This window comes from Vicugna pacos, chromosome 35 (genome assembly GCF_048564905.1).
Source record: "Vicugna pacos chromosome 35, VicPac4, whole genome shotgun sequence".
Taxonomy (NCBI): domain Eukaryota; kingdom Metazoa; phylum Chordata; class Mammalia; order Artiodactyla; family Camelidae; genus Vicugna; species Vicugna pacos.
The window spans coordinates 7,415,902-7,441,372 of record NC_133021.1 but is presented as its reverse complement, the minus strand read 5'-3'; the positions used below and the strand labels follow the sequence as shown (position 1 = coordinate 7,441,372).

General features: G+C 41.8%; 1 protein-coding gene across 2 annotated transcripts in view; it reads left to right on the top strand.

Annotated features, from left to right (window-relative positions):
• LOC140691492 (uncharacterized) overlaps window positions 1-25,471 on the top strand; it is a 1,216,370-nt gene that overhangs the window by 1,132,033 nt on the left and 58,866 nt on the right. Inside the window, exon 1 of one of the 2 annotated variants that reach the window (XR_012067171.1) lies at window positions 25,052-25,169. The exons of the other annotated variant lie outside the window; for it this stretch is intronic. The gene's annotated coding sequence lies outside the window, so the exon portion shown is untranslated. Of the gene's footprint in view, window positions 1-25,051; window positions 25,170-25,471 lie in introns of those variants that run through there. 2 annotated transcript variants of the gene reach the window in all.

Genomic DNA, 25,471 nt, shown 5'->3' with positions numbered 1-25,471 from the left:
GGAGCTTTTTGAAAGATTTCAGAACACTTGATCAGATAAACATATAGATCACTGTAAAGTAGTACTAATTCATTAACAAGAAAATACGTCAAAGGTAAAGGCAGAACAGATCAGCTAAATGGTATAAGAAGTTTTACAATCTGTTACTGAAGGAGGATTAACATTTTAAGAAAATTTTTTCCTCTTAACAGAGAGAAAAACAATTCTAATCTTGTACCAGCTTACTTCTAAGATTCATTTACGTTGCCCAATTTGTTTCTAAACTTAGCCAATTCTGACCATGTACAAAACTCTTCCCTCAGGGTTCCTTTTCCACAAGCCTTCCACAGCTTTCTATACTTATATTAGTGTGTCCCTTATTTTTCTTCTATTCAGAAGTAACCAGGTTCAGGAGAAAGTCACTATTTTTCATTAACAAAATATAATTCCATTCTTATATCTTCCTTTACGCATTTATATTACTTTCCTAGGATACTGAGATCATTCCCTTACTAATAGAGACTATTTCAGTGTGGCACCAACCATTTATTAATATTTCTAAACACCTTTAGTTTCACTGTAAGAGGAAGTTAAATGTTAAGTAATTCGTATTTCAATGTTATTTTATCTGAAAATGGCATAGCTATTTAATAAAATCTTGTCATTTAACTTAATTTAGCACAACACTAGAATTTAAAGATACCAAACACTTAGAGATTATCTTAAACATACATTTTAAACATATATTTTAAATATTTACCCAAAGCTCTCATCTCATTTGCATTTAATTTACTTAAAATTTTACCACAGCACATTACTGTTATTTTTTTTTTGACAAATCTGCAACAGATATAACAGGATCTTATTTGACTTTCATTAAACCTAGGTACAGTAAAGGTATTATACATAATATTGATGACTTTAAAGATGTCTATATTAATTAGAACATACTTAAACTAAACAATATCAAATATTATCTTAATATTGAATATTTTCCATTTCACATGACGCTGAAAGTCAATTTGTTCAGTTGTTATTTTAAAAATACTTAATGTTTAAGCTCTTATATTTTTACGTCAATTAAGCAGAGCTCTATGACTTTGAATTTTTTTTCTTTAGCAGTAGAAATATCTCACTTCTATAATGTGTACACAGGCTTATAATCAGAAAAAAGCTAGAGATCTCATAGCTTCACTTTAAAACTTACTTATAAGATAGGTATAATAATAGTTGGAGTAAGCTGAATTTGCTTGCTCAAATCATTAAGGCTTACTATTTATGAAACAGACAGTTAAAATTTCTTCACAATGTCTGAAGGACCCTTCAGAGTTCTGAGTTCTAATATGCCAAAAATTTCTTGGCCTTAAGGTTTATTTCGTTGAGCTAATTAGACTCAGTCCTAGGTCACTGTTTGTTGTATTTATATTTCTGATGTGCAAGACAAAGACACTGTCTTCCAGGTCCCCAGAGAACTGCTCTCTCACCCAGGCCGTATTTTATCTCCTTAAATGGCATTTTTGTATCAGTGAGAAGAGCTGTAAACAAAGAATTCCATGTTTTAAAACTTTAAGGCTTACTTAAATATGTCTTCCAAAACTTGCATAAGGCATTTAGTAAGATCTCTTTTCCTTGTGTTATAAGTTAAACCCAGGGTAAACCTGTATTTTTTTATTAGCCACTCAAATTAGTTTTTAGTTTTACATTATATTGGACGGCTTATGTAACTATATTGGTTTATTTTAATTTGTTCAATTAATATTTTCAGAGGGACAGATATGTGCCTAGCCTTATAATACCAAGAAGGGGAAGTGTTTTTCCTCTTAAACATATGTATCCCACAACACAAGCAAAAGTTTTGTATAAAGACCATTTAAATATACCAATTTCACAAACTTTTATCTCAATTTTATTAAATCTTATACCTTTAATTTTTATATTTATTAAGTTTAATCAATAATTCTTATTTCTAGAAGGAGTGCCAGAAACCTTTTTTTGTGTGTGTGTGCATTGTATATAATTTTATAGAAGTCTCTAGGATGCCCAAGATTCAGCCAAAGAGCTTAGGCACTTCTCAGTTTTTAATTTCATTAATTGGTCTGTTATCCCAATTATTGATCAAGTATTTCAGTCTATATATACATATATTTCAAACTGTGGTAAGTAAAATGGGCTTGTTTGAACTTTAATCTTGGGGGGGAGTAGGTGAACTCTTTGGCCCTTTTTTTTTTAACTTTACGTTGTGTAGTATCAAAACCCTGTATGTAAATCCAAAAATGTCCATTTTATTTATTTGATTCAAAATAACCATATAAAAATATTTATCCTTTTGGGATAAGCCACTTATTTTTTTTTTCGACATTTTTACAATCATTTTTCCAGTTATTCAACCTAATTAACATTAATTATTCTAAGTTTTTATTAGCATATCTAGAAACATTTATCAGAAAGGAAAACACAAACGTAGCTTTTCAAACCAGTTTTATTTTTTTAACTAAGTTCTTAGGTTAACCATTAGATATATTTTTCTACATTTAAACTTGATTTTAATAGAAACCATAAAACAACTGTTTATAATGAGATCTCTTTAAACTTTCACCAATTAAAAAGTTTTTCCAAATTAAAAAATCCATCATATGGCCGTCAATTTATATACAAATATAATATATATATAGTGATTTTAAACCAATAAGATGAAGAGGCACTTCCACATGAGAGTTGGGGTGTTGCCTAAATAAAATTCAAAGGTTTACTCTCCAAAAGCTAAAAGCCTTTGTGGTCCAGGCTGATGCAGCCAAGTTTAAGATGGCAAAATATCTGAAAATTGGTACAATCTAAGAATTGCTTAGAATCCCAATTTATTTGCGTGGCCACCATATGTACACAATACTTGAAACTTTTGTGTGGTGGAGTCCAAGGTTTCCTTTAAAAAATAAACTAAACATACATATACATACATACACACACTTAAAACACCCAGAGAAAGATAAAACATTTACATTTCAAGGACACAGGAAGAGAAATCCAAGTTACCCTTAAAGGGGATTTTGTTTTTATAAGTTCAGAATTCCAAAAAATGTTTTTATCAGGCCTGGTTAGTTATTTTCAGAGTGAGTTTTTTTTTTTTTTTCTTATTCCCAATTAATGTAAATTTTGTATGTACATAAACCTGGCTGGGGTAATAGTTGGAGACTGGCAATCTGTCATTTCTTTTTCTTTTCTTTTCTGTTCTTTATTTTTTTTTTTTGAATGTTCTATTCCCCATTGTAAGGTCGGGTTCTCAGAATAAATTTGCTAGTAAGATTTCCCACAGGGACAACTCTGTGTCATGAAGTCTTTGTGTCTACCACTCCTGGAAGATTCTCTGTCACCCGAGAAATCTGTTACCAGCCAGGAGGATGGTCCGAATTTTGGAGTTGAAAGTTTCCTCATAAGAGTTTTACTTTTATCCTGAAAAATTCAATGGAGGTAACCAAATTGAGGAAAACATTAGACCAGCCTCTTACCTAACCACTCAGTCCTGAACCCAGTGTCTTTCAACTTGGACTCACTCAGGATGTCTCCACTGGGTGAGTATTTTCCTCATATGTTTCCACCAGCCCCACTTTGGACATATCCTCAAGGTGGATATTTCCTGTTATCTTTCAACCAGGCCCCACCCAATATGTCTCCACTGGGTGGGTAATTCACCTCAGTTTCTTTCAACTGGAGGGCCACGTACCTGGATACACCGCCAGATAAAACTTAGGATCATCAACCAATATGTGAGATCCGAGAACCAAGAGAGACTCACCCAAATTCATCTGGACTCCCCGAGGAGGTAGATGGGCACAAAGGGCCACTGCTGGTACCAAGGCTCCGGTTACTTGGAGAGTTCAGGTGGAGAGAAATCTGCTGTGGTGCTTCATGGTGTCCAAAACTGTTGACTGAAATACATGTGCAGCCTAAAAGTTAAGAGTTATGTTTCATTTGGCGGGAGGACTCGAGCCGGGATGACAGCCTGTCAGAACTCTCTGAGGGACTGCTCCCAAGAGGTTGAGGCAGAGCTAGGATATATAGGAGCTTTACAACAAAGACCAGGTTGTTGGAACAATAAAAGATTGCTTGTTATCTAAAGAAAGCCAGGTATCTCAAGTTCAAGAATTTAGTACTTTTGTATGTGTGAGAGGAAGCAAATATTTGGATTCACTGAATTCATTTTTTAGACAAGCACCTAGCTATCTCGGGCCAGTAGCCTGTCATTTCTTATTCTGAGTCTGCTCAGATGACACCATTGTGAGTTGCTGTAGCAGCTGAGCTGCAGGCCTGTCCTAGCTGGGGGGTGGCGGCAGCCTTTAATGACTTGGTTTCAGTATTCTTTGTTTATTGTCATGGTTGCAGTATTCTCATTCACATTGTAGTATTTTCGTTCACAGACTGATTATGGATAATCTGCAACCTTGGAAAGCAACTGAGATGGAATTACTGCAGGTACCTTCTGCTTTAATAAGCCGTGTGCAAACATAAACAGGGAGGAAGCATACACTTGGATTTGGAGGTGTAGGAAAGGGATCCTGCACATTGCAGGAGAACGCAATGCAGAATTCCTTAAGTCCACCTTTCTTTACTGTAGTGGTTTCTGAGAACAGTTTATGGTAATTAACCAACATTGACAAACTGCACAAATTGCATTTAAGAGCTGGCCGGCTGAAACTTGTGTATTGGAGAGGTGGAATTCAAAGGCAAGTGGTCAGGTGGATTGGAGAGAGATGGAGCCAAGGCCTGGGCCCAGATTCCGGTTTAAATTGCCATTTCTTCACCATAGGGCCTTGGAATAGAATTCAAAATCTCTTAACCTGTTGGTGAATCTGTGAAATGGGCATAATATTCGTTTCACCCTGGGATTGTTGTAAGATCTAAAGAGTATTATAGCACACATGAAGCACTTAACCCACTGGCACTTAGCAGTGTTCACTGTGTGGGGCCGCCCCGCTTAGCATGTGTCAGAGCCGTAAAGGCAGCATTTGTCTGTTGAGGATGCACTTGCAGCCCCTTGGCTAGGTTATGAACTTGGTGATTTCCTATAATCCTTGTAATTCTATGTGCCATGGACAGTTATTTTCATGGACAGATGAGGAATCTCATGGTAAAAAGACTGTATAATTTGCCCAAAATCAGACCATAATTTTGGGTGCAGAGTCCTCGGTTCAGCATGGGCCCCTGGGCCTTCTGCCCTCTCTGTTCAGCACCAGAGCCAGATATGGAGTCGGCTGTTTCCCTGCCCAGAATATCCGGCAGGCCGCAAGACACATCTGGCCCTGTGCTGCTTGAGCAAAAACTCCGAAGGAGAGACAGTTACAAAAGGGATAAACATAAAAACAGACGACAGCAAATTGTGATCAGCTCTGAGAAGGAAAGGAACATGTCTCGCCGTGCAGAGCTGGGAGCTTTCCCGTCTGGGCTGCTCTGGGGGTGTTCATCTCAGCTAAACAAGTTCTGCTGCTGCACCAAGGCAGGAAGGCAGGGCGCGTGTGGCCAGGTAGACAGGGCCTCGTTGATCTTACTCATTCCCCATTAAGCGACAGTTGTCTCGGGCACTTAACTAATAAACAGATGTTGGCCATAGTCATCACGCACTTTGCTTGGTAGTTTTATTGGCCCCAGCATTGAGATGAAGTCATTGAAGCTGGGGAGTTTGCTGCATGCCCGTGATTACCTTGCAAATACCCCGACTGTTCTTTCAATCTAGACTGGTGTGGCTGTCATGTCCCAGCCCTGTGAATGGCATCGTGTAGCTTCTCCCAAGTGGCCCAAATGACTGACATTGATATGCTTAATTCGTTGGAAATAGTATGTGACAATAATAGAAAAAGGTAGTAAGAAATTGTTTGGAAAACTGGAAAAAACCTTTTCTTCCCCAGCTGGGGGAGCGTAACCTGTATCACTCACCCTACTCACTGCCTGTCACCTCCTCCCCGCCGACTCCGTGTTCATAAGCCACACTGAGTCTTGGGAGAACATTTTGCCTCATGACACTTTTGACTAGGACCTGCAACTTCTTTGTCCCTGGTTAACTCTCTCTTCAAAGCCATTCAACTTTTTTGCAGGCTCCTCCACTCAGATGTAAGAATAGCCTCTTTAAACTTCTTGATGCAGCTCCTTAATGAAGATCTTGTGATGGAAACCTAGCCAAAACTGGGATGTATGCATATAGTGACTGCAAATTCAGCACTTTGTTAGTTCAGAATCAGAGGGGTGAGTGACTCAGGAAATGCTTTTTTAAGGTAACAAGGGGAAAGTGAAAGGACGCTTGCTGTGTGAGAAAGAAACATCTCAATCACAGCCAGTAAGGCACCTGTGTTCAGGATGGGGTGTGGCGAGTGCAGAGTTCTCACAAAGAAAATAGTGGTGTGATGGGAGCGAGGACAGTTGGGTACTTTATTGGGGAGGGAAAAAAGTGGGCTGAACATTTCCTTGTTGAACAAGAGGATTGTGACATGATGTGCTTGTATTTTGGAGAGAAGGGTTTTGTGGGGACAAGCCTAGGAGTACGCTGTATGTCTGGGGAGTCAGCACAACAGAGAAACACAGAGAACCGGGCAGACCCCAAGACCCATGCTGGGGGAGAGACTGCCCACCAATTGGAGCCCTGGAGGCTGCTTCTGTCCCTTAGCTGTGGCCTCAGACCTCCCTTCACAGCCCACTCCTGTTGATACAAGAATAAAAAACGTTGGGCATGAGAAGGGCTGTGTCCCAGGCTTTCATTGAGCCCCTGGGATGTGCCCCACCAGATTTTGTTCCTTAACTTCATGCAGTAAAGAATTCAAGAGCAAGCCAGTGTTGAGTAAAGGTAGATTTATTCAGAGAGATACATTGATAGGCAAGAGAAACTTCATGAGGTGTGGGGGTTTGATGCTCATATTAGAAGTAGGTACACACTCCACACATTGTGGGCCTTCCCCAAAGAGGGAGAGAGAGTGGTGACCGCGAGGTGGCGCTGTGTTGCTTGTTTTCTTGGGCTTGGTGGTTTCATATGCTAATAAGTAGAAGGACCAGCCTTAGGCAAGGGGCTAGGATTCCCAGGGAGTTGGCCATTTCCCACCCTTTGACCTTTTGTGGCTAGCATTGGGATTGCCATGTTGCCTGGGGCATGTTATTCACCAAGTTACTATTACAATGGATGTTTACTGAAGCTCAAGATCTGCTAGAAGTTAAATCTCTTCATCCTGAGCCTCAAGGCCTATTGGGGGTTGAATCCTTTAACATTTTGATGTTAATTGCTGTGGCCTTCCTTGAATGGCTGTGCTCTTCCCCCTTCCATCCTGTCTCACTGTGATGACACAGAGACAGCAAAGGTCGGGCCCTACCTGTGCTCCTGCATTTAAAGGTGGGAGGTGTGAGGTGGGCTTATGATGACCCTGAATGATAAGAAAAATGTTTCAGATTTTCCTACGTGAGACATGGGGACCTGACAGCAACCTCCTCAGATTTATCTCACGGGCATTATCGCTTGTGTTGTTATAGAAACAACAGGCAAGCCAAGAAACAAGTATAACTCACAAGGTTGTAGTACTGAGATTTATTTCGCTGGCACGCTCAGAGGGGCTTCATTTCCAAAGCTCTGAGCACCTCCAAGACGTGCACATGAGGTTTTATAGGGTTAATTACAAGTATGGGGCTATTAGCCAATAAGGCTCAAACAACAAAAAGCAAGGAATCAGTACACTGAAGCTTATCAATTTGGAACAGATCCCATTACTGACAATTGTTGTCCTTGGATTTACGTGTTAGCTTATTAGCCCATTAAACTGACACTAAACTTCAGGTTTACCAGGTAGCTCAGCAAAACTTAGATCAGTAAACCGACACTTATCACACTTCGATTTGTGACTTAGCTTGTTAGCCCAGCTGGGGTTTTCCTTCACAGTGTCACTTATATTTTTTATTTTTCTTTTTATCTTTTTTTAAGTATTTAACCCAAATTTAATATCAGGGTTTTTTGGGAAAGAAATTTCTCTTTATCTTTTCTTTGGGGTTCTTTTTGGGGGGAGGTAATTAGATGTATTTATCTGTTAGTGGAGGCCCTGGGGCTTGAACCCAGGACCCCGTGCACGCTAAGCACATGCTCTACCACCCGCCCCTTCATCATTTTCTTTTTGCTTTAGCTGCCAAGAATCTTACAGCTGAATTTGTAGTCGGCCTTTAACACTTGCCCTAACTTCATGGAATCCATTTTTATGAGTTTATCTCCCCCTGGTTTCATTTAAGTATTGAATCTCCATTTTCTCTTCACTCTCCGTTTTGCATTTTTGTTGTTATGGTTGTTAAGCTGTGTTTAACAGAATTGTTTAAATTCTCTTTTAGCAAGAGGCTGAATGTAAATAAATATGTAAGCAAACAGCACAATTAAATGCTTTTATACATTCTGAGCTGCTTAGTAGTAACTTAAAAACCGAATTGAATATTAAAGTGATAGCATTTTAAAAATATTTTTTAATTTTTCATAAAAATATAGCTGATTTAAAATATGATATTAGTTTCAGGTGTACAATAGATGCTCCATTTATAGTTACTGTAAAACATTGCCTGTATTCCCTGTGTTGTAAGATACATCCCTCTAGCGTGTTTACATTACATGTTGCAGTTTGTATAAGAAAGTTGGGTAACGCAGAGTCTGGAACGTGGCTGTGTATGACTCAGGTTCACGCTCACCCTGCCTGTCAGAGCTCAGGCCTTCACTCCTTTCTGCAGGGGAGCGAGTGGAGGCAGCTCTCATCAGCGCTGTCACCACCCTCTGAGTGGCAGTGACAGCAGTGACTGTGTGTGGACGTTCAAATTGTTTTTCCAAGAGCTTTATATGCGTTTCTGCATTTAATAATTAAAGCCCTCCTGTGAGGAAGCGTTTTTAATGCATAATACATTTTATTTTGATATTGATAGATTTCAAACCTCTGGAAAATTTACAGTAGTACAATAAACGCTTAGATACACTTCACCTTATAGGGCACTATTTGGCTTTCTGTGTCTGGCTTATTTTAGCATAAAATTTCAAGGTTCATCCATATTGTAGCCTGAATCAGTACTTTATTCTTTTTGTTTGATAATATCCTTTTCCATTTTTTTTGGTTTTAGTCTATTTAAAAATATTTTCATTGAAGTCTAGTCAGTTTATAATGTTGTGTCAGTTTCTTGTCTACAGCACAAGACTTCAGTTAAAAAGGAACATACCTGCATTCATTTTCATACTGTTTTTAAACATAAGTTACTATAAGATATTAAATATATTCTCCTGTGCTATACAGTATAAACTTGCTGTTTATTCTTTACATACTCAGTAACTGCAAATCTTGAACTCCCAATTTATTCCTTCCCACACCCTCCCCCCTCTGGTAACCACAGTTTGTTTTCTGTGACTCTGTGTCTGTTTCTGTTCTGTAGATAAGTTTATTTTTTTGTTTCTTTCTTTTTTTTTTTTTTTTAGATTCCACATGTCAGCAATCTCATGTGGTATTTTCCTTTCTCTTTCTGGCTTACTTCACTTAGAATGACATTTTCCATGTCCATTGATGTTGCTGCAAATGGCATTATTTTATTATTATTTTATGGCTGAATAGTAGTCTATTGGACAAATATGCTACAACCTCTTTATCCAGCCATCTGTCAGTGGACATTTCGGTTGTTTCCATGTCTTGCTATTGTAAATAGTGGTGCTGTGAACATTGGGGTGTAGGTGTCTTTTTTAATTAGGGTTCCTTCTGGATATATGCCCAGGAGTGGGATTGCTGGGTCATCTGGGAGGTCAAGGTTTTGTCTTTTGATGAACCTCTATACATTTTTCCACAATGGCTCCACCAAACTGCATTCCCACCACAGTGTAGGAGGGTTCCCAATTCTCCGCAGCCTCTCCAGTATTTATTGTCTGTGAACTTCTCAATGATGGCTATTCTGACTGGTGAGAGGTGATATTTGATTGCAGTTTTGATTTGCATTTCTCTGATAATGATATTGAACATTTTTTCATGTGCCTACTGGCCATTTGTGCGTCTTCATTGGAGAAATGTTTCTTTAGGACTTCTGCCATTTTTTGAATTGAATTGTTTGTTTTTCTTTCTTATTAAGTGTAAAAGCTGTTTACATATTCTGGGAATTAAGCCCCTAGCAGTTTCATTTATTGTAAATATTTTCTCCCATTCCATAGGTTGGTTGTCTTTTTGTTTTGCTTACTGTTTCCTTAGCTGTGCAAAAGTTTGTAAGTTTAATTAGATCCCTCTTGTATATTTTTGGTTGTTTTTCTATTGCTTGAGTAGACTGCTCTAGGAAAACATTGCTGAGATGTATGTCACATGTTTTGCCTATGGTTGCTTCTAAGAGGTTTATAGTGTCTTGTCTATATGTTTAATTCTTTAACACATTTTGAATTCATTTTTGTGTATGCTGTGAGGGAGTAGTCTAACTTCATTGATTTACATGCAGCTGTGCAGTTTTCCCTGCACCATTTGCTGAAGAGGCTGTCTTTACTCCATTGTATGTTCTCACCTCCTTTGTCAAAGTTTCAATGACCAAAAGTTTGTGGGCCTATTCTTGGTAAATGTGTTTATCCGTTCATTGATGGATGGATATTGTTAGTAACTTTTGGCTACTCTGAATGATACTGCTATGAATATTGATGTGAAATTTTTATGAGAATATGTTTTCATTCTGTTGGCTGTACAGTTGGCCCTCCATATCTGTAGTTTCCACTACATGGATCCAGATGGCTGATTGTAAAGGGACTCGAACATCCTTGGATTATGGTATCCAGGGTGTGGGGTTCCTGAAACCAACCCCCCAAGGGTATTGAGGGATGACTCTACATATAGGAGTGGAATTGCTGAGCCATATAACTCTAAGCTTTTGAGGAAATACCAGGCTTCTCCAAAGAAGTTGCACAATTGTCCCTTTCCCCTGGCCGCATATGAGGTTTCTCTGCCTCCTGAACGACATTTGTTATTGTCCGTGATTTGGTAATAACCATCCTAGTGGGTGTAAAATGAGATCTCATTTTGATTTTGATTTGTCTAGTGATGTTGAGCATCTTTTCATATGCTTATTGGCCATTTGTATATGTATCTAAATTCGTGGTAAATTTAAAAATTGGGTCTGTTTTATTGTATTGTTCAGTTGTAAGAATTCGTTATATATCCTGGATGCTACTCTCTTATTAGATACATGTTTTGCAAAATTGTTCTTCTATTCTGCACATTGTCTTTCACTATATTTTTTTAAACATTAAAACAATTTCTTTACAGGGGAGGTAGTTAGATGTAATGATTTATTTTATTTTTCTTGCTAAGCAAGCACTCTCTGACTTGAGATACCCATTTCCCCTGTCATTTCACTTTCTTGATGATGTCCTTTGTAAGAAAAGGGTTTTAATTTTGATGAAGTCCAGTTTATCTGCTTTTTTCTTCTATCACTTGTGCTCTTGGTATTGTATCCAGGAAACCAAAGCCTATCCTAGGACCACAAAGATTTATACTGTGTCTTCTTTTAGAAAGTTTATAGGTTTAATTTTTACATTTCTGTCTGTGATCTACTTTGTTTTAATTTTTATTTGTTATATAAAATATGGGTGTTCAGATTCCAGATTGATTCTTTTGCATGCAGACACCCAGCTGTCCCTGCACAATTTGTTGAATAGACTATTCTTTCAATGGGGTGTTTTTGGCCCCCTAGTGGAAAACTGTCTGTAAATGTAAGTTTTTCCCCGTGGGTTTTTATTGTGTCTCATAGATTTATTTATCCAAACTTATGCCAGCAACATACTGACTTATTACTATAGCATTTTAGTACCTTTTAAAGTGAGTCCTCCAACTTTACTCTTCTTTTGCAAGGTTGTTTTGGCTATCCTGGGCCCCTTGCACGTCCATATTAATTTTGGGATCAGTTTTTCAATTTTTGCAAAGAAGTCAGCTGGAATTTTGATAGGGATTCCACTGTATATGTAGATCATTTTGAGGAGTCTTAATATTTTTAATAATACTGTCTATCATTCCATGGAAATGGGATGTCTTCCATATATGTAGATCATTTAAAATTTATTTTGGTGATACTTCAAAAAGTTCAATGTACAAATCTTGTAAATTTTTGTTAAATGTATCTCTCATTTTATTTTTAATGCTGCTGTAATTGGAAATGCTGAGTTTCTTATGGGTGGGACTATATATCAATCTTCTTATTTCTAGAATTCCTTAACAGCAATTACCCTAGTTATATATTTGCTACTTAAATCTATCCACAACAATTCCCCACCCCGTGTTATAAGAAAACAAGACCCAAGTTAAGCTACCTGAACACCTATGTGGAAATGTGAAATGAGACCCTTGGGTGGGTCTTTGTGCAGATGATACTGGAGCTTATTCAGGATGGCTTCATCGTAATTTCTTTTAAACAACCCTTTCGGTGTATTTAGTCAGATACATTAAGAACATGCCCTTTTGATGTGCGGAGTAGCTAAGACTATGATTTTCAAGTAATTTCTAATGAGAGTGTTGTTCTTGAAACCTAATTTGCATCAATCTTTGAAGATTTATGTTTCAGGGGCTTTGACTAAAGAACACCTGTCTTTAATCAATAACGACAACTAAATGCTCAAGCCACATGTAAGAGCTTGAGCAAACTGCCCCTACCCCATAGTGCTGGGTGGCTGCAGCTGCAACTGGAGTCAGCGCTTACCTATCCCAGTACGCTTGTGCTGATCTGCTCAAAGTGGTTCGTCCAACAGTTTGTCAGTAGTCTGTTGGACAAAGTCATTAAAAATTGATTGAAGGTTGCTGGAATGCAATATAATCTTATTAATATTAATTAAGCACATATTGAGTGCTTATTGTATGATGGAATTGTCCCTCAGCCTCACATGAATATTATTTCTCATAAAACCTCACATATTTCCTTGTTAATCTCACTTTACAGATAAGGAGACAGACAATTAGGTCTTCTCTCTTTTGGGGGAGCTCATTATCAATGATGGGAAGTTATAAGGAAAAAGATATTGATTCATCATGAGAAAACATTTTTCTGAGGGTCAGCAAAGAAGAAGATGAACACTGAAGAAGATGATCATTGTTCAAGTGAGACAAGCCCTGGGTTGTGCGGAGTCAGCATCCCTGTCCTAGAGAAGGCACGTGTAGAGCTGTGTACTGGGTGAGGCGGCGCGGCCGCGCAGGGAACGTGGATGCTGGGCCGTTGGGCTGTGCTCAGGCCCGGTGGGGCTTTCTCCTAAGGGCAGTGGACCATCATTGACAGATTTTATGTTGGAGAGTGGGGTGCTCTCGTAGTTCACTTTTGTCTTGTAGAATGCTTGGAAACATTTAGAAGGCTTGGCAGGAGGTGATGTGATGAGTCAGAGTAGGGTGGCTGCGAGGTGTAGCAGTGTTCAATCTTCAAGTTGTTTTCAGGCCCAGGCTTGTGGCTCAGTAGCCGTGTCAGTTTGAATGACGCACTCAAGGAAGTGAAACAATTTATCTAATCAATTGAAGCAGTGATGTACCCAATTCCCAGGACTGTTGTGGAGATCCAGTGAGATAACGTTTGCAGTGTGCAGCATGGTCCCAGAACAGAGTCAGTGCTGAGTGAGTGACAGTGAGTATCTGGTAGGTCAGGTGTGGGTGGTGGGACTCGGTGTCTGAGGATATCTGGGCCCTGAAGGAGGGGTCCATTCACATCTGTGAGTGATGGGTCTGAGATGGGAGAGGCACGGAGAACTTAGCCCCGGACCAGAGGCCCTGGGCAGGACGGCTATTGGAGGAGCACCGTGAAGTCAGCTCTTTGCAGGTGGAGTTGGAGGTGCCCTTGTGACATCTAAGTGCAGTGTCACGAGCTGAAAGAGGAGGTCTGGGCCCAGGCTGTGCATTTTTGAATAATGTCAACTCCTGAGGACACCGAAGTATTGATCACTGAACGGAAGTCATACTTTACAGGACAAATGAATAGTAGTATCACCTCTGTCATCAAAGCTCACGTCTATTTATTCATCACTCAGTTTGCTAATTGGGTACTTACAGAGCTCACTTCACCGTCCTCCCGTGGGCTCAGGCTCCACAGAAAAGAGCTGGTGTGTCTTCCTCTTTTCCAGAAGAAGACACATTTAGCTTGTAGCCTTCTGTACCTCGCCAGACTTAGGATATTAGTTTGTTGGTTTAATTGTATTTTCTGTTGGCCATGTCCTGACAGGAGAGAAATTTTACCTCATGGTCATGTTTCAATTAGCTGTTACTGAGAATTGCTGATCTGATACATACTGTATGTATTATATTAACTTTGTAGAGTAGTTATCATTTTTCTGTCTTTGCCCTTTAATTTTGATTGCCCCTTCAGTGTTCTATCCTTTTTGGGGCCTTATTTTTTTTTAATTAAAAAATGTCTGTTAACAGTTAAGAAAACAAAAACAAAGAAAAAATGCACATGGGAGCTAAATTTAGAAAATGTCTAGTGTGTTTTCTATCTCGGCAATGGAGGGTTCTAGAAACTCGTGAAAACTTTCATTACATAAGTTCCTTAAAATGCTGATTAAGAAATAAAACCTTCCTTCCTCATTTTTCAAGCTGCACAACTAATTGTCAAGAAAGTGAGGGGAAATTCTCAGAAGCCAAGACAAATGAGAAAGCAGGGTTTCTGGGAGATATGCGAGCCTTAGAATCCCTGGGGTGCTGGTTCGATCCTGAACTGATTTTCAGTTGCCTTGACAGTAGGGAAAGATGTGAGCCCCAGGCCTCTGACACTAGGAGTTGGATGGGGGATCATATTATGGGCCAAGCCCATCCTGAGGATCTTGGTTTACTGAAGGGTGAAATAGGAAAAAAAAGAATTCCTCAAGGCAAGAAAATAAGGAAAGTCAATTTTGTTGGAAGAGGGGGAAAATAACAAATCCAAAGTAAGGATATAGTTTAAAGTTGTTCTGGCATTAGAGTGACCACAAACACCTGGCAGAAAAGCACAGCTACTCCTTGATTGATAAGTTGTGTTTTGAATGAATCAGTGAACAGCCATTCTGAAAAAGGCCTCCAGAGTCTTGTGGATCAAGATACTGGACAGCAGACACCTCCCTTCCAAGGTCTCATTCAAATAACCAGAAAGGTTTTAAAGGAAAGAAGCCATGATCATAGTTCTATTTATTAACATTTCTATATGCTACGTATTCAGAGGTGACTATGTAGTTGTCTCCTCTATTATGGACCTTACTTTCTCTTTGGGGAGACAAAATGACATAGTTGGTAATCTTGGTGGAGGGAGGTGTTAGTCTGTTGCACTTAGCCAGGAGAGGAGATTAAGAAAAGAGTGAAGGGTGGGTGAACTTTTTAGCTGAGGACAGTCTTGTTCACTTGGCTTTTAATTGCAGGCTCAATGAGCTGTCACTGGAGGGAATAGATCTTACGGAGGATGGGCTTAGCTCAGGCCTCTTTGGAATGGACAAGTGAACCTGGAGAAAGACAGTCAAATCTGTGCAGACATTAAAGTTCACTTGAACGTGCTGCATCCCTGAGCCAAAGATAGGACAAATATGCAGCAATTCTTGAGGACAGAAGAGTGGTTTTTAAGGTTCTCCAAGAATGAATCCCATGGAACCGAGATGGCCAGTTGTCAAACTGAGACTTTGTACTTTGGACGGTGTACCCAGCAAGGGTATTGGCCTTTTATATGTTTCCATTTGTCTTTAATACATGTCTGTTGATGAGGACATGGGCACAAATGTTTGACACCTTGTCGAGGCGATTTTGGATACCTGCCTAGAAGCACGGGCACAGTTGTGGCTGCTTCATACATCTTGCAGCCCATCCCTTTCCCCGGCTCCGTGATCACGGCAGAGTGGTTCCTTGTTGACCTGTCCGTTTCCTCTGTGACATCATAACCCATGAAAAGACCGGAGCATATTAACTTGGCTTTGTTAAAGTCAAAGAAACAGATCAAATATGGAGTCAGATTTGTTCTTTCCTATTTCAGTAGTACCATGGAGATGGCAGTTTGGGCAGCTTTTTGTAGTGTCCTGGAGGCTTTCTCTCTCAGCTTCTGGGCGCCTCTATTGAAAACCCTTCATTGCTGTCTGGCCTGCTGGTAATGCACACTGCCTGTTTTGCCCTGAAGATGTGTTCTGTTTATAAACTCATCTCTACTCCTTGGAAAACAACTCAAGAAAAACTCAGTTGGTTTTCCACCAGCCATGGGCAGGGGTGAGGTATACCATGTTATTATTTCATAAAATAATAGTAATAATAGTAATAGTACTAGAAATAATAATAGTATTATTATAATAATAATAATATAAAAGAAGTTTTAAAACAGAACTGAGCACATTGGAGAGAGTCAATAAATGCTTTCTGGCTTAAATCAAAAGTGATGACTTAGTGATTCCATGGCTTCTGTATTTGCTAAGCTAGTTACTCCTTTGCTCCATTACACATTATTTTAACTGAAAAAGAAATGCAAGCAAATGGTTAAAAAAAAAAACTCAAACAGAGCACAAAAATACACAAGTGAAAGAAGTTTTCCCTCATCCTCTGTTCTTTCAGCCCTGTCTGGAGATGCCACTGTTTACTATCTTTTGGGTGCTTTTCCAGATATGCTTTGCACATTCCCACCTATGTATGTAAATTCCTTTAAAATTTTAGTTATTTTTAACTTAAAGAGATTTAAATCCTCAAGTGGCTTCTGCCCGGGTAATAGAACAGAACAAATCTGACTCCATATTAGATCTGTTCCTTTGAATTTAACCCTATGCTCTGTCTCCTAGGCTTCATCTTGCTTGTAAAAAAATGTTGCCTAGAGCCTGAAATACACAGGAGAGCTTATTCTGAAGCTCTGACCTTTAAGGATATTTAACACTTTTTCATTCATTAAAAGATAGCAAATTGCAGAATAGAAAATAATGTTTGTTTTGTTGGAGATTTACAGGGATCTGACCCACGCAGATAGCTGTAAGAACAAAGGGTTCTAACAAGAAGGAATTCCTACACTAAGAAGTTTGCAACAACCAAGCGCGTAGGAAAGGAGCCTGAATTGTGACTTGGGGAGATGGTTTTCCAGAACATTAGTTTGCCAACTAGGTCTACAGAAACTTGCTATTCCAAGCCCCAACATCTGTTTTCCAAACTTATTGGCCTGTCCTGCACTGAGGAGAATGAATTTGGACTTGGTAACACTCCTATCTACCTAGAAAGCTGGGCACTGGAGCTGAGTGTTATGGAAACAGGCCAGCCAAGAAACAAGCACCAATCGGAGTGCTGGAGTACTCAGAATTATTATGCCGGCGGGCTCAGAGGGGCTTCTGCTCCGAAGTTCTGAGCACCTCCAAGACGTGCACATGAGGTTTTAAATACTTCAATACAAGTAAGGGGATATTAGCCAATAAGACTTAAAGAACAAAAAGCAAGGAATCAGTACACTGGAGCTTATCAATTTGTAATAGATCACGTTACTGACACTTGTTGAGCTTGGAATTACGAGTTAGGTTGTTAGGCCAATAAACTGACACTAAACTTCAGATTTACGAGATAGCCCAGCAGAACTTAGATCAGTAAACCGACACTTATCACACTTAGATTTGTGACTTAGCTTGTTAGCCCAGCTGGACTTTTCCTTCACATGAGGACAGCTCTCCCACCCCCAGGAAACCACTGTGAGCCCTTGATGTTTCCACTAGGGTGGGGTATGGTTTACCCAGGAGGGATGGGGACTATGCACCAACACTCAGGCAGTCTGCTCTGTCTGGGGCTCTGATCTTGTACCACACCACTCCCCCCAGCCCAACACCTGGGACAGTGGAGCTAAGGCAGTGATCCTTCCTGCCTGTTTCCCAGCGTGTAAAAGGGGAATATGTGCTCTTCCCAAGGAAGTTCTGAGCGACAACACCTGCGGGTGCTTGGTTCTCAGAGCAACAGAAAACCCAGCTCCGCATGGGGGCAACGGGTGTGATCCCCGTAGTGTTTCTGCAGAAGCATCTGATGGAGGGCTGGATCAGGGAGGTAAAACATGAGCTGCGGGACTTGAACGGTTACAGAAGGGTACAGAGGTAGGTCTGCCATCTCAGGGTGCCCTAGAGGTAAAGCTTTTTCTCTCCAACTCCGCTACGACACTCCCCTATCCAGACCCATCCCTTCTCTGCTCTTCCTGTCCATCTCTATCCCTCCACTTTTCCCCTCTTCTCCACCCGCTCCCATCTTCTCCCTCCCTCGCTGTCCCACCTTCTCTCGCAGAATCCAGAGAGGATCCATGTCCCTCCTGCGCATGCGTTGTCAGTGCCTGGTGGTCCGCTGGTTCGAAGCTCCATGTCCGAGCCGGGGATTGGCCCCAAATGCTTCTCAACTCTGTCGCCCGTTAGGCCTTTGGTTCCTGCCTGGGGCAGGGGCTTCTGGCTGTGGAAGTGCAAGGTGGGGGGCTCCCGGGAAAGGGTTCAGGCGGCTTCGGGAGGGTGATCCGCCTTTCACAGCCCCCAAGGGCGCCAGTCAGCCCGTGTTCAGCTGAATTTCTCTGGCCAGACCCTTCTGACAGCACCACCTGCCCCGGCGCCCCGGCCACAGCTGTCCAGGTCCAGGTGTGCGCCTGCCACATCTCACGCAGCCGGGATCCCCTCAGTCCACGGCTGGCGTCCCCTTCCCCTCTCCCGCCCGCGAGTCCTCTCCTCCCGGGCTTCCTCTCCTCTGCCGCCTGCCCGTCCCCACCAATGGGCGGGCTGTTTCCCGGGCGGGCGTGGTCTGCGGACCTGGACGGGAGCGGGCGGCTTATGCTGGTGCTGGGGCTGGCCTCCGAGCGGGGCTGCAGCCCGCACCCCCCCTTTCCCTCCCCCCTAGGGCTGCCCTCCTTTCCCTTTCACCCTCCCTCAGGACCAGCTCAGTGGCGTGTGTGCTGCTCCCCGGGCTGAGAGCCTCTGGCTGTAGCGCCCAGCTTCACCTGGTGGAGTCGGGAAAAGGGAGCATCAGTGCTGAGCAAGCTTCTGTCTCCTCCCTCAGTGTTTCTGCCGCAGGTAAGTACCTTGAACACTTTCAGGTGTTATGATGGCGGTGCTTGTTGATGTCACATGTTTTTATAGTGAGAGGGATTAACAGTGGTGAAAGCAGGGCTTGGTTCTGTTAAAAATGAGCTGAAGGCATGAAGCTGTGATATCCTCCTTCCTTCCCTCTCCAAGGGTGAAACGTGTGACCGTCGATTTTAAAAAGACAGTTACAGTCCCTAACTAGCCCAGCCCAGCTAGTGTGTGTTAACAGGAACAGCATCACCAGAGGCCTTGGAGACCCAGGGATATTGCAGTCCTAAAGAACTCCTGGCACAGTTTGGTTTGTATTGGTTTTTTGTTTTTCTTAAATTGTGGGACAGACTAGTGGTATAAAAAGAAAAATATTTGTCAAGAAATATTTTTTCATATAACAGCGTTATTGTGATATAGTTCACACACCATGAATTCCATCCATTTAAATGGTAAAATTCAGCATCTTTTAGCATATTCACAGTTGTGCAACCATTATTATTCCAGAACGTTTTTATCACTTCAGAAAGAGCAGTGGAAATTAATGACCTATCCACCCCTCCACAGTGGTGGTTCTAAAGAAATTTCTTGGCTAATCTTGACCATAAATTCACTTGTTACATTCCAAGAAAAATCTGGTAGGAATTCTAATCAGAATTGCAATGAATCTGTCTATCAAAACAGGAAGAATTAACGTCTTTATGGCACAAACTTCTTCTACCCATGAATATATTTCGGACCCTATATTTTTCTCTGTCCAGAGCCTGGCTCATGGGAAGTCCTCACTACTTGTTGGGCTTGTGAATGATGAGATTCTATACATCGTTAGTTGCAGCTGTAGCCTTTCACAGAAGAGAAAAGAAACCTCAGTGAAACAAGTGACTCTCTGATGGTCAGAAAGAGTGACAGCCATTGCTGGAGTGATCCAGTGGACTTGGTGTTTGCAACCAGAATTCTCCACCACCTACAGCTAAGGGGATTAGAGTGTTCTTTTATTTTTTCTTAATGGCGTTGCTTTTATTTTTACTTATTTTTTAAATTATTTTTTATTTAAGTGTAGTCAATTTACAATGTTAGTTTCAGGTGTACAGCAGAGATTCAGTTATAAACATATGCATATGTATATACATATGTTTTAGATTGTTTTTAGTATAACTCATTACAAGAAATTGAATATAGTTCCCTGTGTTATATAGCAGGTCCTTGTCATTTATTTTATATTTACTAATTTGTATCTGTTAATCCCTCCTTTCCTGCCTGCTAAATACAGTTTGCTTTCTATGTCCATGAGTCCATTTATAGGAGCACCATTTTTCCTAGTAATATATGCTCTTTGGCTGCTTTCAGTTTCAGTAATTCCATCTTATCTGTGGGCGCTTTTCTTCTGGTGGCCTTTATGTGGTTTGCACACGTGGTAATAGAGATCTTTATTTGGGAGAACTCCAGGTCTCGTGTAGTCCCTGGTACAGAATGCCCACTGAATTGATGATTGAACTGGGAAAAAAGCACAGTAAATGCTGGAATTTCCACTATGGTTGAGAATTCCAGGTTTCAATAACCTGTTTAGACAACATTAATATTGGCTGCACCCATACTGGGTAATTTGGTGGAAATTCATGGTATGGTGGTGTAGAGACAGGGCCTTATATTCTTCTTCTCTTTCTATTTTCTAACACTCATTCTCCTGGGCCTTCCAGATCCTCCCCCAGAAGTGCCCAGGGCTGGCTTGGTGCTGCACTGAGGCAATATTTGTTAATAACGCCCTTTCCTCTTCTCCTCTGAGCCTCCGTTTCTTTCTGTGCACAATGAGCGCTTAGACTAGATAAATACTTTTCAGTTTCTTTTAAAGCCATGTTTCCTTTGAGAAACAGAAAATGCAAATATCTCCTCTCAGCCCAACCCTTTAGATTTTGGTATGTCCTCCAAGGAGTGACATAGCTCTTTGTGAAAAATTGATGTGATTTTGATTGCAGGTGACACAGAAAAGACTCTTCAGAGATTTATTGCAGGGAGAGGGCAGGAAAGAGGCAGTATGTGACACTTTCTAGTGTGAGCAACGGAGCAGGGACTTGGATTTAAATACGGTGTCTGACGTGGCCTCTCTCTAATCTTGTAGAATGTGATAAACTTCTCTACCTCAGTTTCTTGATGTGTCAAGTTGGGGTGATAATATTTTAAGGCTTCTGTGAAACATTATACAAATAAGACATTTGTGTCTCGGTAGAAACAAGATCTGCTAGGGATTCAGGGATTTGTTTAAAAAAAATTCTTGTCCATAGCACTCTGTCTGTGTGTATTTAGACGTTCCTGGAGGGTGAGGGTGAGTCTAAAGTCCATTGTGGGACAGGTGGCCCATATTTCTCCGTGTCCCAGTTTACCCCCTACTCCCCAGTCCTCTTCCTCAGTCCAGGATGAAGTTCCCTAGTAGATTTACACAGAGGTCTTGTGGAAATGGCTTTTCATTTTATTGTTTCACCAAGAAGGGCTGCCATCATGATCTCTGTGGTCAGGTTTTGAAGGGCTGCCATCATGATATCTGGTAAGAATTCTATGCAATTTGGAGTTCCAATTTAATGAAAAGAAAAAAATTACAAATAGAAAATTAGAACAAGGGTGGTGACAGGGGCTCTTTTAAGTGGACACCATTAGCTTTGTTAGCTTCAGGTGATGTGGCCTGTTGCCACGAGGACCCATCCTCTTGCTCTGAAGTTGGAGGGACTAGTGGGCTCAGTGGGAATGTTAACTGAGTGTATCTCATGGGCTGGGCATTGTCCTATTTGTACTGTGTGTTCCTTATTTCAGACAGTGAGCTCACCTAACCTCGATAACCTCTTTAAAATATTAGACTTTTAATTTTGAGATGTAATGTAGATTCCCATGTGGTAGTAAGAGATTATATGGAGAGGGCCTATGGGCCCTTTGCCCAGTTTTCTTAATGGTTCCATCTTGCAGTGTTGGGGTACAATTCATTACTGACTCACTAACAATTTGAGGTTTGTGTTATTGCCGTTATTTCTATTCACGATTAAACTGGGGCTTCGAGAAGCACACAGGCCTGTCCAGGTCACCCACATTGTTAATGCAGAGTCGGGTGAACGTGGGCTTGGGATTTCCAGGCAGTACCATTATGATGGTTTGTGGCAGGGAGCAGCATTCACTTTGCTTGTTTATTCATTCATTCAACAAACATTTATTGAGTAAACTCTGTGGGTCAGATGCTTTCATAGAGTTATCTGATTCTTCAGCAGTACTGAGAATCAGGTAATGTTTATATTTTTTAATCTGAGAAAATTAGCTCTGAGAGGTTATAACCCCCCCAAAGGAAGTATAACTCATAAAGGAGGGATAGAACATGTGTACAGTCAACTCCTTTTATGCAGGTGGTACCCTATGCATTTTACATTTTCAAACATCCGTAATCCAGATATATTCTTGTAAGGCAAGGCTTTTTTTTTTAATTGAAGTATAGTCAAGTTTACAATGTTGTGTCAATTGCAAGGTGTTTTTTGACTTTTGAGTTAAAAAATACTTTTTCAGCTGGGTAATTAGGTGTATTTACTTGTTTCATTTTTAAAATGAGGTACTGGGGTTTGAACCCAGGACCTCGTACATGCTAAGCATGTGCTCCACCAATGAACAGTACCCTCTACCCCAAGGCAAGTTTTCTTATCCATTATTATGAAGCTTAGGAGTTCAAATAAATTGAATAGGAATCCAGATCTTTTGATCCTACTGTGGTCCTTTTCTTTATATTCTGCTGAAGGGGGTTGGGGAAGCATTTCCTTTGTTCATTTCTTTATTCAGCATTTTTGAGCAGTGACTTTGCATCAGGGCCTTGCTAGGTGCTTGGAAATAGAAAATAAGAAATGACCTTTCTCTGCAGAGGCAGGAAGCCTAGACCAAAAGCTGGGTAATGTGATCGAGCTACAGTAGCCATATGCAGACTCTGAGGACAAACTGTACCCTTGGATTTGCTTTGGCTTCCCTTGTCTTCTGGCTGGTACACACCAGGTCACCGCAACCCAGATGGGCCCGTAGCACACAGCAGAGAATGTACCTCGATCTCCTCTCCCCTCTCGGCAGGGCCTGCAACATGAGCATCCCTGACTACGTGCAGTGTGCTGAGGACCACCAGACTCGTCCCGTTGTGGTCCAATCCATAGAGATCATCTCAGAGGAGAATTTCTTTTGCATCTATCAGCTACTCACCTCGGTTAGCCATATCAGCCCTTGTGGCTCCCAGTGGACACTCTGTATCCACTACAGGCACCGCTATGTGCCCGAGAATCGGTGGAGCGTCTTCCAGAAACACCCCAAGGTCGTGGGCCTTGTCACCATTACCGAATGTCTCTCTGCCAAGGCCTTCGAGAAGCTCCAAATGCAGAGGAGCTGTATGGCACATCGCTTAATGACTCTCAGCTTTTTGTCTTTGTGCAGCATGGGGAGGTAGCCGAGCAGACGCGCACCGAGGTTGCCTTCAATCTAAGAGTACTGCAGGGTGGTGGAGAAGAGGATCGAGGACTTCACTGAGTCACTCTTCATCTTGCTCAAGTCCAAGTGGCTGGATGGTGGCCCCAAGAATTCTGGGGACAAGATCCCCCTCCCCTGCATCCCGTTTGAGAAGGAGGACTTCATGGGACTGGATACAGACAGCAGGTAAGTTTACCTGGAAGCCAGTCCACCTTGGCTGTGTGCTGGATTGCTTCCCTACATTCAGAAAGGGATCAGCAAGGAAGAAGTCAATCTTGTAGCCAAGGGGGGAGGGAGGTGCAGCCCGCCGGTATCCAGACATTTCAAAGTGAATCCGCCTTTATTTCAGAGAGATCCTTTTAGGGTTAGTGTGGACACTTACTCCCCCTTTACAGCCAGGAACATGGTGGGACCCCTGGAGTTGCTGTCCAATAAAGTAGCCAAAGCCACTGATGCTAGGAGCACTGGGGAGGAGGCTGGACTCAGCTGAGATGTGCTGTAGGTCAAATGCACATCAGACGCTGAGGCTTGTCTAGTAAAAGTACATAAACTATCTCTTTACTTCCTATATTGATTACATGTCAAAATAATAGTATTTTACATACAGTAGATTAAGTAAGATCTGTTCTTAAAATCACATTCTAGTATTTGTTTTTTGTTTGTTGGTTTGTTTCTTTGTTTCAAATTTTAAACGTGGCAACTGGGAAACTTTCTTTACATGGCTCTCATTTCATTTCTGTTGGGCAGCCTGTCCTGGTACATGCTCATCCCTTTGCTTATGGATGAGATGCTGAGCCCCGAGAGGCAGAACGAGGCGCTGGTTGAGCTGCGGCTGGAGCCGCTGTCACCTGCCTCCCAGGACCAGCACCTTTTCAGCTCAGGCCGTCTCTTCCTGCCCGACAGCCACCATGCCAAGTTAGGACATCAGAAACACCGCCAGGGACTTCCTAATGAACTCCTTATGCAGGGAAAGGCGTATCACGGTGTATGGGACAGAGCAGGGAAATGTTCATTCCCACTTTGTCCCTGTGATTAAGTCAATGGCCCCACTTTGCCTCGGAAGTACAGATGAGCTCTTCTGGGCTGCCTACCCCCCACCTTCTGCTCTGTTTCCCCATATATCTATCGTGTTGTCCCTCGGGCTGAAGAGGGTGAGATGCCTTTGCCAAGACGTGGTCCCCCTTTGCTGGGGTGAGTGAGGGAAGCTGTGTCCCCCCGGCCTACGGCCTCGGTCCTTGAGTCTGGAGAGGGCTCATGGTGGTCCCACAGGTGGCGGTCAGAAGACCTGGCATGTGCTACCGGGCCCGCTTTGGAGGTGGTGCTCTGTGATTCTTGAACTTACCTAAGATCAGATCCTACTTTCTGGTTGTTGGTTAGTTGGAGGAGAAGATGCTAGAGAATTAATAAAAAGAATGTCTAGACCAGCCCTGTGAGTGAGAAGCACAGGGGACACTAGTCCCACCTGCGAGAGCCCACCTAGCAGGCTCTGGATGAATTTTCTGTTCCTCCCCGGAAATACCTCTATGGCTTAAGGAAGAGGAGAGGCATGTCGTGGCCATGATCTGTACTTGTCCTCACAGGGCCCTGTGATCTACATGCTCGCACTCCCCATCTGCTTCTTGGAGATGAGTGGACATGTTTAGGAGCCTGGGCACTGCTGAGGGCATAGCTCCCAGCACCGTGCTACACAGAGTCTGGCTCTGTTCACCTCACCTGTCAACTCCTGCTGAGGCCCCAGACATTAGTCAAGGTAGGTGCATCAGCAAAACCTAAGCAGGGACCACCTTCTCCCCCTGGACAGAGTGGTGAGTGAGCAGTGGAAGCCTGGAGCCCTGCCCCAGCCCCCACGCCAGTGCCACTTCTTTTGTCATAGGAGGCACTGGTGACATTTTTGCTCAACAAATGCTTGTCTCTGAGTCTGCAGACCCACCAGAGAATGCCAGCTTGTTTTTGCCTTTTGAAGTCTGCCCTTGGGACTTGGCGGAGTAGCCGGATGTGTACTTAGCCCACAGTGGTTCAGCGCATTAAACCTGCCTCCTTGTGGGTCTGTCT